The sequence below is a fragment of the Rhipicephalus microplus genome, chromosome 5 (genome assembly GCF_043290135.1).
Source record: "Rhipicephalus microplus isolate Deutch F79 chromosome 5, USDA_Rmic, whole genome shotgun sequence".
NCBI classification, from domain to species: Eukaryota; Metazoa; Arthropoda; class Arachnida; order Ixodida; family Ixodidae; genus Rhipicephalus; species Rhipicephalus microplus.
Window position 1 is genome coordinate 9,509,241 of NC_134704.1, and position 14,322 is coordinate 9,523,562.

The 14,322-nt window shown below is 43.3% G+C and overlaps 1 long non-coding RNA gene across 1 annotated transcript in view; it reads left to right on the forward strand.

Moving 5' to 3' along the window:
* Positions 1-14,322, forward strand: part of LOC142817657 (uncharacterized) — a 58,850-nt gene that overhangs the window by 42,305 nt on the left and 2,223 nt on the right. Inside the window, exon 2 of the long non-coding RNA XR_012895282.1 lies at positions 9,104-9,153. This is a non-coding gene — a long non-coding RNA (uncharacterized LOC142817657). The remainder of the gene's footprint in view (positions 1-9,103; positions 9,154-14,322) is intronic.

Below are 14,322 nucleotides of genomic sequence, written 5' to 3' on the forward strand. Positions count from 1 at the left end.
GCGCGCAGAACTGTTCAGTTCAAAATGTGGACATAACTGAAATTGGCAATTAGCTGCAATGGATATTGATACCCAAAATTTTGTTGCCTTTAACGACTTCATGCGCATCAAGCTTCAGGTTTCAATGAGCTCACGATTCCATTCGCGAACGTATAGTTTCAATTGGGAAGCATATATCTTTTTTTTCTTCTGTAATCCAACCTTCGCCTTGTCACGATTCTCTTTCACTGTTCAACTTTTCTTCCAGCTTTAATGGGTCGTTTTTAAGGTAAAATTATGGTAAAAGTCTTATGGGCTTATGCGCCGACAACCTTATTGGCCACTCATGTACCATATAAAAAAGAATAGCAACACGAATGCCGTACGATCTGAACGAGTTTATTACGGTGTCACTGTTTGCAAACGCTCCTTCCATTATCTTTATTAGCTATCCTTCCAATAATGGGAAGACCTGGCTGTACTTCTTACTCAACAGGTTCGTGTTAATGGCTCGCCCTGCATTTACGTGCTCTAATTAGAATAAGCGATCCCGGAGCCATTGTCCTCATTCGCCTTTTTATCTCTCCATCAGTGCACGCAGCAAGGCGCACACTGGGCTTTCCTTCTCAGTGTCCCCAATGAACCGCTTCCATCTTCCTTTGCAAGCTATCGGTGCTTGCCAATGACCAGGTTTGTGCCAGGACTCGACGGCGCCATTTATAGTGAAGTGCGTGCTCGAGTGACTTCGCGAACGCGCTTTGAGTGGCCTCACTGGGAGGACGACAACGTCGAAGGCTGATTGGGTCTTTGAGGTCGCCCTATCCATTATGTGCGCACTTTTCAGTTCCCGCCGCTTCAAAGGCACCGCTGATGTGGTTAAACGAGAGCCCAGCAGAAGCGGTCAAGGCGGGGGTTCTAGTCAGCGTCTGGAAGAGCCCGAGCGGGAACGAAATTTGAATACGTGAATATATATATATATATATATATATATATATATATATATATATATATATATATATATATATATATATATATATATATATATATATGACGAGGAGCAATCTCGACAGTAGTGTATACATTGTCTGTAGTCAGCACTCGTCAAACTAGGAGGAACTCAGTGTATGGACAAGCCTTTCCTAAAGGTACGGGAACGGAATAAGTGGATGATTCAGTACGCCGTTGATAAACAACGAACAATAGTCTATAGTTACATTACAGTAATAATTCATGCAGGCTACTTCTTATATTCTTGGCTGCTGACCCAAAAGCGGTCGGTTCGATCCCTGCCGCCGCAGTCGGATTTTAAATTAGAGACTTGTGTACCTAGATCTAAGTCCACGTTTTAGTACCGCCGAAGGTGGAAATTTCCAGAGCCCTTCATCACGATGTGAGTCTTGGTCCAGAAATTATTGCTGCAATAGCAATTATGTGGACACTGTCGCTGTATTTCCGCCACCAACGTCATGTCCCAAATATGTATATGCATACGTACTGTCGGCTAAATCTTTAACAACTGTGCGTAGTGTCCAGTTTTCTTGTCTGTCAGTGGCATAATTTGAAACGAAGTTAAGAAAATTTCTTCGTGAACGCGAGCTTTGTGGGCATACACGTAATCTCACTTTTTGTGAAACTTAATCCAGTCGTGTGGTAAAGACACAACGAAAGAACGGCCACTCATTCACGATTGCAAATGATTTGGCCGACTCTGCATATATGATAGTGGTGGTGCATGGTATTGTTGGCGGCGTTGGTAGTAGTAGTAGTAGAAGTAGTAGTAGTAGTAGTAGTAGTAGTAGTAGTAGTAGTAGTAGTAGTAGTAGTAGTAGTAGTAGTAGTAGTGTGAACGCATTTTACACCGCCCGGTGCCAGGCGACAGAAAACGATGAATAAAGAAATGTGTTGCAGGTCCTTTTTTTTTCTTTCTTGTAATCAAACAGTACCGTTAGTTCGTATTGCGCTTTGCTTATTTTGGCCTTCATCATGTCAGAAACAAATGTCATGTGCCGTAATACTTAAAGACTGCAATGTCGCAGACCCACGCGATACATTTCCTACATTAGCTTTATTTAAAAAATTAACAGCTACGCCAGATGTAGGTGGAAAGGGCATGTTTCATTCAATCACTGAAAGTCATACAATGAAGCACAGTGTACTATTATAGGTTTATAGATATTGAATTTTACAGGTACCGGAAAATGACAATATATTTATAGCGAGCCCAACGTACAGATAAACAAACACAGATTGTTGTGAATGGTAGATAGCAAATAAATAAGCAGTGGGCAGCTCCTCGACATGGAGCAGCTGATAACAAATGATGTTTCTAACGCCTTGCAAAGTACCGCCGAATTCACGTGTTAAACGGCAAGCCGCGAAAGGTACTTGTTGAGCGAAAGGGTGCGCAGGGAAAAAATGGCGAAAGCCACAGTGAGAAAAATTCGGCAGATTCCACCTGCCTAGAAATCGACTTTATGTTAAACGTGCGGAGAGAAGGAGACCGTGTAGTAATTTTCACAGCGAAAGCTGGTATGACATCATAACTCGAGTCACGCACAGTTGTCCGCCGCGCACCACTGGTGTCCGAAGCCACATCGCACGAAATTAGGAAAACACCTATCACCAAAGACACAATGGGGCTCGAACCTGGATCTGCTGGGTGCCAGCTCAGCATTCTACCACATAGCTACGCTGGTGCATGTGACTTGTTGGCAAACTTGCCTTAGGCAGGCTTGCTGTCGGGAAAGCAATCGCGTTAATATGAACTATAAAGTGTTTTAAAAAAGCAAAAGAACAACCAGTCGTCGCACAATGCGAATAACGTAATGAGTGGGCCGTCCAGTGATCCAACTCATTACAAAAGCTTGTTCTTGTTCCCCTATTAACTGTGGTGCATACCCACGTCAGCAACAATTCCTCATCGTCTTCAGCCAGTGCATGAAAAATGGGCACAAAATTTCTTGCAAGTCTTTAGTGGATATTACGCTTCTAAAAATGACAAAAAATGGCATAGAGAATGACGGCCTGCTACCCAAAAAATTATTATTAATGACCTAGTGGGTATCAAGCAAGTGTGCTTGCAGTAGTTACCCAATAAGTGTTTAGAAAATGCTCTGAAAGGCTGCTCTTCTAGCTTTTGTTGTGACTGTGCTGCGCCTTCCACGCAGACCTGGCGTTTTTTTATTGAGCGACACTTCATGAAATTACGCTAAATATATGTACAAAAGTCACAGATGCTTATATAACCAGGTGTTTGCACTTGTGCAATGATGCTAACTGGAACATACGTATAAGCAACGCCAGAAGCTCATGATGATCTTGAAGATGCTGGCCTTGGACACTGCTGCATAAATCAACTTCAGCGCATGGCAACTAACCAGAATGAATGTTAACCCGACGTGACGGTTGTATCAAAGGAGTACTTATGTAATGTTTATAAAATTGGGTAGGCAGCACTGCAACCCCTATTGGCGTTTCACGAAGATTAGCGTCTATTCGAAAAATAGTTCCGGGACCTGGCGTAGCTCAATGGTAAAACGTTTCACCCCCACGCAGAATGCTTGGGTTCGATTCTAGCTGGGACCCTGACAGTGGCTACCGCTGTCGGGTATTTCTTAACGCTCGCACGTTGAAATTGCTCATGTGTGTTCTCGTCGTTCCTGCAGGGGTAGATACTAAATGTCAATCACTTGCAGCATATAATCGCATACCAGCACACATACCCGCCCGTGAGTATGTACCACTGTGTGGCGGCAAGTGTTTGACGACGTACGGGATGGGATTGTGACATTATTCATGTCTTGACCAGCACGTCACATTAGTCACACCATCTTACGCTCCTATGCTAGGTTCGGTTCACACCAAAATTAAGGGGGTGACGCCGAGAGCTCCCAAACCTAAGCGGATGGATAGATAGATAGATAGATAGATAGATAGATAGATAGATAGATAGATAGATAGATAGATAGATAGATAGATAGATAGATAGATAGATAGATAGATAGATAGATAGATAGATAGATAGATACGCTCAAAGTCGCCGAAGCTCGCTAAGAAATGTTTCGCATTTAATAAAAAGAATAATAAAAGAACACTGAAGCCCGTAGGGTCGGATCGAGCAGCAAAAGAAGGCGCATAGCGGTAGATCAAGCCAGCTTTATCCCGCATATCATTTGCACGCGCAATGAGGAGCGTTGCTGCGAGGCATCAGCACTCGGAGTACACGAACGCACTGGTGCGGATGTAGCTTTTGGCATTCCAGCGGGCAATAAATCTAGGCGAGAACTTGCATTCGGCGCGAAGTAGCGAAAAAAAGTAGGTACGAACAAGAAGTCTGAAAGGTTGTTGACTCACACCGCTTATACCCTTGCGTGCAGCTTGTAAACGGGAAGGGTTCAAAGAAGGATAAAAAATAAATAAAAAGAAAAGTGTTGTGTCATCCCGTATTCAAGTTCGTAAATCACGGCTCGGCTATCGACACAGCTTGGCTGAATGTTAAGAGGAAGTAAAAAAAAAACTATACCCTTGCCTTTTATCCCCTGCCCTCTTGCGGCCATGTTTACCGTTATTGCTTCTTTTATATTCAGATAAGAAGTAGGGGTATGCAGCCTAGTGAATGCATGAGAAAAAGGGGTGCGTGGTTAGGTGAAAGTAAAGGAGAGGTTTCGATACAATGAGGGAGATCAATATCCGTTGGCTGCCAGATATCAGCGTGTGTAGGGGATCATCGGTCCACGCACGGCAGGTAACCGACGATACCGGTATTTTGGAGGAGGTATAGTTGGGGGAAGTGTGCCTAACTTTAAACTGGCTTTGTTACATCATCCATGTACGGTGACCGACAATGCACTACAAGAGAAGACAAGCGATTCTAATCGAGTATGCGCACGTGAGTGATCGAGGCGCGTCATTGGACAGATTTAGTTGCACGTCCACAGCACCCGTACGGGCGCAGCCTCACATTACGAATGGCTTCCAGGCTGCGTCCACACGGCTGCTGTGGACTCACAGCTACAGCTGTCTATTATCTTTTATTCAAAGCAAAAAAAAAAAAGTTGATGGCACACAACAGCTGCCACATAAGACATTGTCGTAGTGACTGCTAAACGTGCAATCTTGCTGAAGAGAAACCTGCTTCGGGAATTGGTGAACATTTTGTAACACTATCTTATCAGTCTTCATGATAACTAACATGCAATGACGCCACGGAATTTAAAGACGATGTAATTGGTAGTACTTATATTGTGGACATGCAAAAAAGTAATGTGGAAGAAAAAATAACCTACTGCTGAGAGGTACCGAACCTGCAACTTTTGAATTAACACCTCATATGCTAAAGCATCAGGCGCTATATTTTGTATACACTTCTTGACGTGATTGCATTTTAGTTTTCATCATTATGGTGCCTAACGAAAGAGAACGAGCCATTAAACTTCGCTTCTTTGCATAAATCGTGTTGTTTTGCGTGAAGTCAAAACCCTTTTATCCTAAGAAAACCCCTTACCTTCTTACATTGCGTAAGTTTAGTACAATGTAATGTCTCGAGCGGAAAGACGAGTGGGCTGAGAGAAATACAACGTGTTTAGACAAAAAGGTTACCGATTTGCAGTGCTTGGCACTCTACTATGGGAAAGCTGAAGGCCATCCCGTTCGCCTCACACTTTATGAGGCCATGCCGACAACAATTACGGCTTCGAAAGAGCACTGTACAGTCAACAATAAAAATTTAGACAGATCCACGAAGTGGGTGGCACGAAAACAAACTTGCATATGAATGAAGGAGAGGTTCAAATTCTGCATGTTATGTTTTCGGAGATCAATATGGCACTAAGTTTTCGAGCGTGTGTTGCAAAGCTCCGTTTGTTCCGTTTTTCTTGTCTTCCAGTTCGGGTGATCTCGGGATTCCCGTTCGCTTTCTTCCTGTTTCGTATTTACATTTAAGACAATGCTGCTATTGAGATGACGTGATTTGTAATCCTTGTCGCGCCCTGATGAATCCCTTCCTTTTCTCCAATGGCGATCGTATTTGAGAGAGCATCAGGTTCTCCTCTAGAGTGTAAAATTAAAAACCACGCTACGGTACACTTCTTTGTTCAGTGTTTACACAATCGCACTTTTTATGTGTTACTATGCGACTCCTCTGTCTCGGTTCTTGAAAATCTTGATGATTACGTGACCTGTCATATAAAACCAGAAGACAAAATAATTCTCGCTGGTGATTTCAATTTTCCGAATATCAATTTGAACAATTTATCTACGCAGTCTTCTGATTTAGGTGAGACAAAATGGTTGACATAGCTTTTAATTACAATTTGCTACAGTTTGTATTACAACCTACTAGAATAAATTTGCAATTTCAACACTAGATCTCTTTTTGTTAGCGGTACTGTTAAAAATGATGTATTGTGTGATGTTGTACCGGGAATATCTGATCATGAAGCTATAGTTTCAACTTAAACTGATGCTTCGTATGATGAGATCACTGTCAATCGCCAGTACCCGACCTTTTCTCTTGCCGATGATGAGTCAATTATTGATTTTTTTGGCCTCTCCTTTAATGCTTTCTCAGAAAAAAACGAGCAATGTAAGCGATCTATGGCTTGCTTTCAAAAACATTGGTAGGGCATGTGTAGAACAATGTCTGCCACTAATAGCTAAAAAAAATCACCAAGTAAAGATCCTTGGATCATTCAAAAAACGCTCCAGCTACAACGCAAACATAGGAGACTGAAAAATAAGAAAACCAGAAATCCGTTTTGCTCTTCACTAGAATATTTTATTAGCACATTAGCAACAAAACTGAAAGTACAAACTCGGAAGGATAAGGCAAAATACTATGGTATATCACTTCCCTCGTTTATTAAGGCGTAACAAGAAAAGTTTTGGAGATCAATCAAGCTGAGTTCTTGTAGCTTTACCTCATTTTCCCTAAATCGGCATATCATCAATCATGACACAGCTGTGTCTGCTACTTTCAACAAACACTTTAGATTGGCATTTACAACAGATAATGGTTTTCTTCCAATGTTCAATATGTCTTTGCCACCTATGTCTGATGTAAGAATCCCTGAGCAGGGTATTCTAAACATTCTGCCTAATATAGACGTTAAAAATCCCCTAGCCCAGACGATATCCCCAACGCCTTCTTAAAAAGATATGCAGAGTGGTGTGAAAAATAGTTACTCGTATTGTTCAAAAAATCTCTCGGTCGCGGTTTGTTGCCGGAGGACTGGAGAACTACAAGAATCATACCACTCTTTAAATCTGGTGATAAGTCCGACATTGCAAATTATCGTCCCATTTCATTGACATCTAATTCTTGTAAAATCTTCGAGCACATAATTTATAAACATATAGTCAAATTTCTTAAAAAATATAAAGTTTTAACAGATATAAAACATGGCTTTAGACGTGGGCATTTTACGAATATGTAATTATACTAAATTACACATGATTTTTTGAAGGTATAAATAAGAGATATCAGACAGACGCTATATATACATGGATTTTAGTAAAGCGTTTGATAAAGTATCGCACAGTAATTTACTTTACAAACTAGGTTTTATTATAACAAATAATACTCTACTGGCATAGATTAGAGCTGACCTGATGAACCGTTAGCAATACGTTTTTTTAATGGCACTTGCTCAGGTCAAGTTGACTCTTTCTGGCGTACCTCAGGGGTCCGTGCTTGGCCCCCTATTATTTTTGATATATAAAAATGACATCGCCACTGATATAAATGTTAAGATTAAACTATATGCAGAAGACTGCGTGATTTATGAAACAGTTTGGTCAATCGAGTATCAGATTAGATTAAATGAAAACTTCCAAAGAATCATATCATGGTGTGATGAGTGGCATATGACTAATAATTATGACAAGATGGTTTTATGCGAATAACCCGCAAAAAGAAACCACCTTTTTTTCATTACGGGGCAAACGGAAACACCCTCTCGGAGGTCGATGAGTATAAAAGCCTGGGTCTTTGGTTCACAAATAATTTATCATGGTCGAAACATATAGACATTTTACAAATAAGGCATTGCGTAAATTATTATTTTTCAGACGATCCCTAAAATTATCAACTTTTTTCCGTCTGTTTCCTTGCACACCGGTCCATTATATTTACTATGCTTGAATATGTCGTGCCCATCTGGGACCCATACACCAAAAGAAATATCAGCAAACTCAAAGGAATACAAAAAAAGTAGTTAGTTACATATATAACTCATATGGTTGGTCATCAATTACTGAATTCATCAAACGACCTGGGTGACCCTCAGCTAGCCACAGGGGTAGAATTTGCCGGCTGAAATAATTTTGCCAAATGCTTAAAGGGCATTAAAACATAGATTCCTGTCCCATTATCAATCATTCTCAGGGTTACGAAACCAGGTAAAGTCATTCTTTCATGATAGCCCCTCAACTTTCTCGAAATAACTGCTTCAAATACTCTTTTTTTCTCAAGAACTATTGTTGATTGGAATAACCTCCCCGACAATATTATAACACAAGCCCCGCTTTCTTTGTTTGAAAAATATTTGCAGTAGCACGTTAGCACCATGGAATATACTTCTTTTTTATTATTCGTTCCTAATCTTGTTCAATTTCATAAATGTTCTCCTTGAAATTATGTTATTTTTGCATTTATTGAGCTTGTCCTTGTAGTCTTGCATTTTACAGTTAATATTTGCTGTTAAACTCCGTTGTGTTCTTGTTCATTTTCTTAGCCTCATTGTTCGATCTGTATGCATTGTATTTCACACTTCATGTATTTTCTTTGAAAACTAGTGTGCCTTTCTATAATATCATGTATCAATGTATCACACCTGCTATATAGTCTCTGCTTGAGACTGCAGTATCAATAAATAAAAATAAATAAATAAAAAGCGCAAGCTTTTCTATTTTTGTCTATGCTAGAAAGAGAAAGCTTAAATATATTACTATTTTCTTGCCATTGGTTATTAGGAACTCCATCCCTGAAGCGTAAAATAATTACACCTAAAGATGTGATAAAATGCTAGTTAAAGAAGCCATAAAAATTGAAGAGTATCGATGAGCAAATCATTAAGGTTGTGAACAATATCTTTATGTAGTTTATGTTTATCTTCTATAAAAACAGATCCCTCTGGTAATAGTGGACCCACTGATTTCCACTCTGAGCCTCTTCTGGTAAGTGAGTCACAAATATTTGTTTCATTTGTTTTGTTAGGTTCTTAGGTTATGAATAAAGTGAGAAACCTTGAGTAATTCTTAAATTTAGCCCAAATTAAATTTGAGTTTGATAGTAACATTTCACTGAAAGAAAAACGAATAGGTTAATGTAATCAAAATTATTTGAATGAAGTTTATTGAGCAGGCAAATTGATAACCTTGACCAATAAGTTTGTGCCTTAAATAAAAATATAAAGTGCGTGAGTGGCAAAATTAAGAAGTGATGTACGGTGATGCACGAATTAGAGAGCGAACATTACCTGCAGTTCAGGTTCACTCCACCGCGGTGTTCTAGTGGCTAAGGTACTCGGCTGCTGACCCGCAGGTCGCCGTATCGAATCCTGGCTGCGGCAGCCGCATTTTCGAAGAAGCCGGAAATGTTGTAGGCCCATGTGCTCAGATTTGGGTGCACGTCAAAGAACTCCACGTGGTCGAAACTTCCGGAGCTCTTCCACTACGGCGTCTCTAATAATCATATGGAGGTTTTGAGACGTTAAACCCTACATACCATCATCATCATGCAGTTCAGGTTCGAAGGTAGCAGCGCTAATTGGTATCGGGGCAATACGCATGCCTTCATTGTTATGTATATTAAGCTAATAACCTTATACATGCTTCTCCAACACCAATGTGGAACCACATCTGCATGTTCATCGATAAATTAACGTACTACAGTCGACCAGCGTTTCTATCTACTGCATGCTTCTTTTCTAATAAGCGATGACTGCAAGTACGCCACGCCATGCTGATACATCTTGTTCATAACGGCAATCATAGTAAGGCGTTGCAGCCAGCCGAAAACCAATCAAAGTGAAGTAAGCTTACCTATAGGAACAGGCTAGTCAATAATGGCGACGACTATTTATTTCTAGAAACAAAATACACCACTGAAATTCAATATTATCGCTTATTAGTATTTTTTATTCGTGGTGATCACCGTTCGTCTAATCATTTAGATATTGCTAGACGCTAACTAATATAAAATGCACTCTGCACTCATGAAAACATGAGCGTTATATATATATATATATATATATATATTGTAAGGTGGCGTCCAGTACCCTCAAGACTCTTCTTTATTGTCTCGAGTATGTGCCCCACAACCTAAGCTTGACTAGTGATGATGAGTATGTACAGATGAAAAGATGGGACGCATAAACAATGCTCACACTTATTTTCCCCGCGCACTTGAGCGGCCGCCCGGCCGAGACTTAGGCGGGAAATGTACGGCGAACAAAGGGTTTAAGACGTGAAACGTGGACTATCTCGGAGGCATGGTAACGACGGTCCGAGGAACCCTCGACGGGAGTGACAACGTAATTGACAGGAGATGTCCGTTCAGAAATAACGTAAGGTGCGAGAAAGCGTGACTGAAACTTTTCACACAATCCTGGAGTGCGAACAGGCGTCCAAAGTAATACTTCATCTCCAGGACGGAAAGTGACGTCTCGACGCAAGCTGTCATAGCGTTGCTTGCGGTCTTGTTGACTGGCCTCCGTGTTGAGTTGAGCACGTTGCCGTGCCTCAGCGAGCCTTGAAACGAAATGTTCTGGCGTACTCGTGGACGTTTTTGTCGTTACATTGAAGAAAGAGGCATCAATCGTGAATGTCGGCGCACGACCATAGACGAGGAAGAAAGGTGAATACCCGGTGGTTCGTTGAACAGCGGTGTTGTGTGCAAATGTTACGAACGGCAAGATTTTGTCCCAGTTATCGTGGTGCGGTTCGATGTGCATGGATGTCATGTCGATTAGAGTCCGGTGGAATCGCTCTGTCAGACCATTTGTCTGCGGGTGGTAAGCGGATGTGGTCTTATGAACTGTGCCACAAGTTTTTAGGATTTCATCGAGAATTGTGGACAGGAAGGCCTTGCCTCGGTCACTCAACAAAGCGCGAGGTGCACCATGGCGCAACACAATGGCTTCTAAAAAAAAGGCGGCAACGTCTGATGCAGAGCTAGTGCGTATAAGAGGAGCAGTCTCCGCGTATTGTGTGAGGTGGTCGACAGCTGTGACAATCCAGCGGTGGCCCGCTGGCGTTACGGGAAGTGGCCCGACGAGGTTTATTCCGACAACGACAAAAGGTGTATCGGGACATGGAATGGGCTGTAATAAGCCAGCAGGAGCTGAAGTTGGTCATTTCCGGCGTTGACAAAGTGCGCAAGAAGCGACATAATTAGTCACAAAGGTAGAAAGACCAGGCCAAAAGAAACGGCTCCTAACGCGGTAGTAGGTCTTTTGAAATCCTAAGTGTCCAGCTGATGGGTCGTCGTGCAATGCTTCGAGAACTTGTTTTCACAGCGAACGGGGAAGTACTGGCACCCACCGATGCCCATCCGCATTGTAAATAAAGTGCTGCAGGACGTTGTTCTCTAGCTTGAACTGCCGTAGCTGACGACGTAGTCTGGCATTAGGTGGAGAAGACGAGCCATTCAAGTATCCGATGATGCGGTTACAGTAGGAGTCGTCACGTTGGCACGCGGAAAACTCGGCGCTGCTGTTTAAAGATAGTGACCCAGCAACTTCCAGGGGTGATAACATGGGTGAAGAGGAAGCCACTTGATCACCTGAGGGGCATTGAGGATTTGTGGTTGGAGATGAAAGTGGCAGAGGGCAGCGAGAGAGAGCGTCAGCATCCTGATGCTGTTTGCCAGACCTGTACACAACGTCAAAAGTGTACTCTTGCAAACGCAGTATCCAGCGACCGAGGCGCCCAGACAAATTCTTCAGCGAGGACAACCAGCATAAGGCATGGTGGTCGGTGATCACAGTGAAGTGGCGTCCATACAGATAAGGGCGAAATTTCTGGATGGCCCAAACGACAGCGAGACATTCCTGCTCTGTTATCGAGTAGTTCTGCTCCGCAGGTGTTAGTGCGCGACTGGCATACGCAACTACTCGCTCACGTGATGTTTCATCGCGCTGGAGGAGGACAGCACCGATTTTGTGGCCGCTGGCATCTGTGTGCAGGAAAGTGGGTGCACTCTCATCGAAGTGACGGAGGACGGGGTCTGATGTCAGAGCACGCTTAAGGGCTTGGAAAGCACACTTGCACTCGTCTGTCCACGTGAAAGCCGTTCCTGACGTCAGAAGCTTGTGTAACGGCCCCGCAATGGTAGCAAAGTGACGGATGAAGCGGCGGATATAAGACGCCAGGCCCACGAAACTTCGCAATTGTTTTTGATTGCCCGGACGTGGAAAACTAATTACGGCAGCAACCTTGTCGGGGTCGGGTCGAACACCATCTTTGCTGACAAGGTGACCCAATACTTTGATGCTTGTGCTGGCGAAGTGGCACTTCTTTGTATTGAGCTGCAGACCAGCGTTCAAAATGCACGTTAGAACTTCGTTCAAATGCCTAAGGTGCTGAGGAAAAGTAGAAGAATAAATTACGATGTCGTCTAAGTAACATAAACAGGTTTTTCATTTGAGACCACGTAAGACGGCATCTATCATGCGCTCGAATGTTGCTGGAGCGTTGCATAAGCCAAAAGGCATGACGTTAAATTCGTAAAGCCCGTCAGGCGTCGCAAACACTGTTTTCTCCTTGTCTGCTTCGCGCATAGGTATTTGCCAATACCCGGATCGGAGGTCGAGGCTGGAGAAATATTCTGCGCCTTGTAGGGAGTCCAGGGCATCATCTATGCGTGGCAACGGATATACGTCTTTTTTCGTGATCTTATTGAGCGCTCTGTAATCAACACAAAAGCGGACAGAGCCATCCTTTTTCCGGACCAACACCACAGGAGACGACCAAGAGCTGGATGAAGGTCGAATAATATCCCGTTTGAGCATGTCGGTGACGTTTTCCTCAATGATTTGCCGTTCCGCCGAAGACAGACGGTATGGGCGGCGGCGTACAATGGAGCTGCCTTCGGTTTCGATACTGTGCTCTGCAACGGAGGTGCGGCCCAGAACTTTGGGATGTACGTCAAACAAAAGGCTGTGCTTTTGGAAGTCTAAGAGGTCTCTCCTTTGCTCGGCAGTGAGGTGAGGACTTATGGTGTCATTTAAAGCAACAGTGGTAGCCTTCATATCAGTTGTAGCAGACAAAGGCGTTGATTCTGCGTGAAGGGGAACCAGCGACAAAGGCTCGCTGTCAGCGAAGCAGCTCACAGCAGTGGGGCAGCTTCAGCGAAACAGCTCGCTGTCAGCGAAACAGCTCACAGCAGCTCACAGCCTTGGGGCAGCTTCCCTGACGAGGAAGTTGGGTTCAAGGCGGTGACCAATGCTTTACTGTCGTTAAACCGCACAAGGCCGGGTGCTATGGTAAGCCCCGCAGATTTGGAGTGAACGGATGGGGCTATGAACACGTCACCGTTAACTACAGTATCCGAAGTGACCATGAGAATTTGTTCATCTCCTGGCGAAATGAAACAATCAGCGGCAGCAACGAAACGGAAGCTGTACGGATCGATATCGGATGAACTCTCAGTAGCTGACATTTCAATTACTCGCTGACGACACGATATGAAAGCTGATGCCGAAGAAAGAAAGTCCCATCCTAAAATTACTGTGTGAGTGCACCAAGGAAGTACAAGAAACTGAATGTGAAGGATGCCATCTATGAAAACGCGGACTGTGCAAACACTTGAAGGCTGAATATGGACTCGATCTGCGCAACGAAGGGGAGGGCCATCGTATGGCGTCCTAACTTTTTTCAAGCGGGCACAAAAGTCTGCACGAATTACGGAAAGTGTTGTGCCTGTGTCTACCAGTGCCTCTGTCTGTATACCTTCAACGTACACTAATAAAACATTCGATGGGCGGTCCGGATGAGTTTGACGCAGTTCGAAAGATGCAGCTTTCCCTCCCGAAGCTGCACTATTTAGTTTTCCAGTCGGCGGTCAGAAATTGAAGTAGAAGGTCGGAGAGGAGAAGAGGAACGCCGCATCGGTGAAGGTGAGCGACGACGTGAGAAACGGGAACTGCCAACTGAGCCAAAGTTCTGCGGAGACGGCGACCGACGTGTGCTGTTCTGATACAGTCGGCGATAGGGTGGTCCAGTGGGGTAGAAGTCTTCCCGTTCAAAGTTATCGTAGCTTTGTCTTTCGTCTCGCTGACGGCGTCGGCAAAACCTTGAAATGTGACCATGGATGCCGCAATAGAAGCAAGTCGGCCGCGAAGT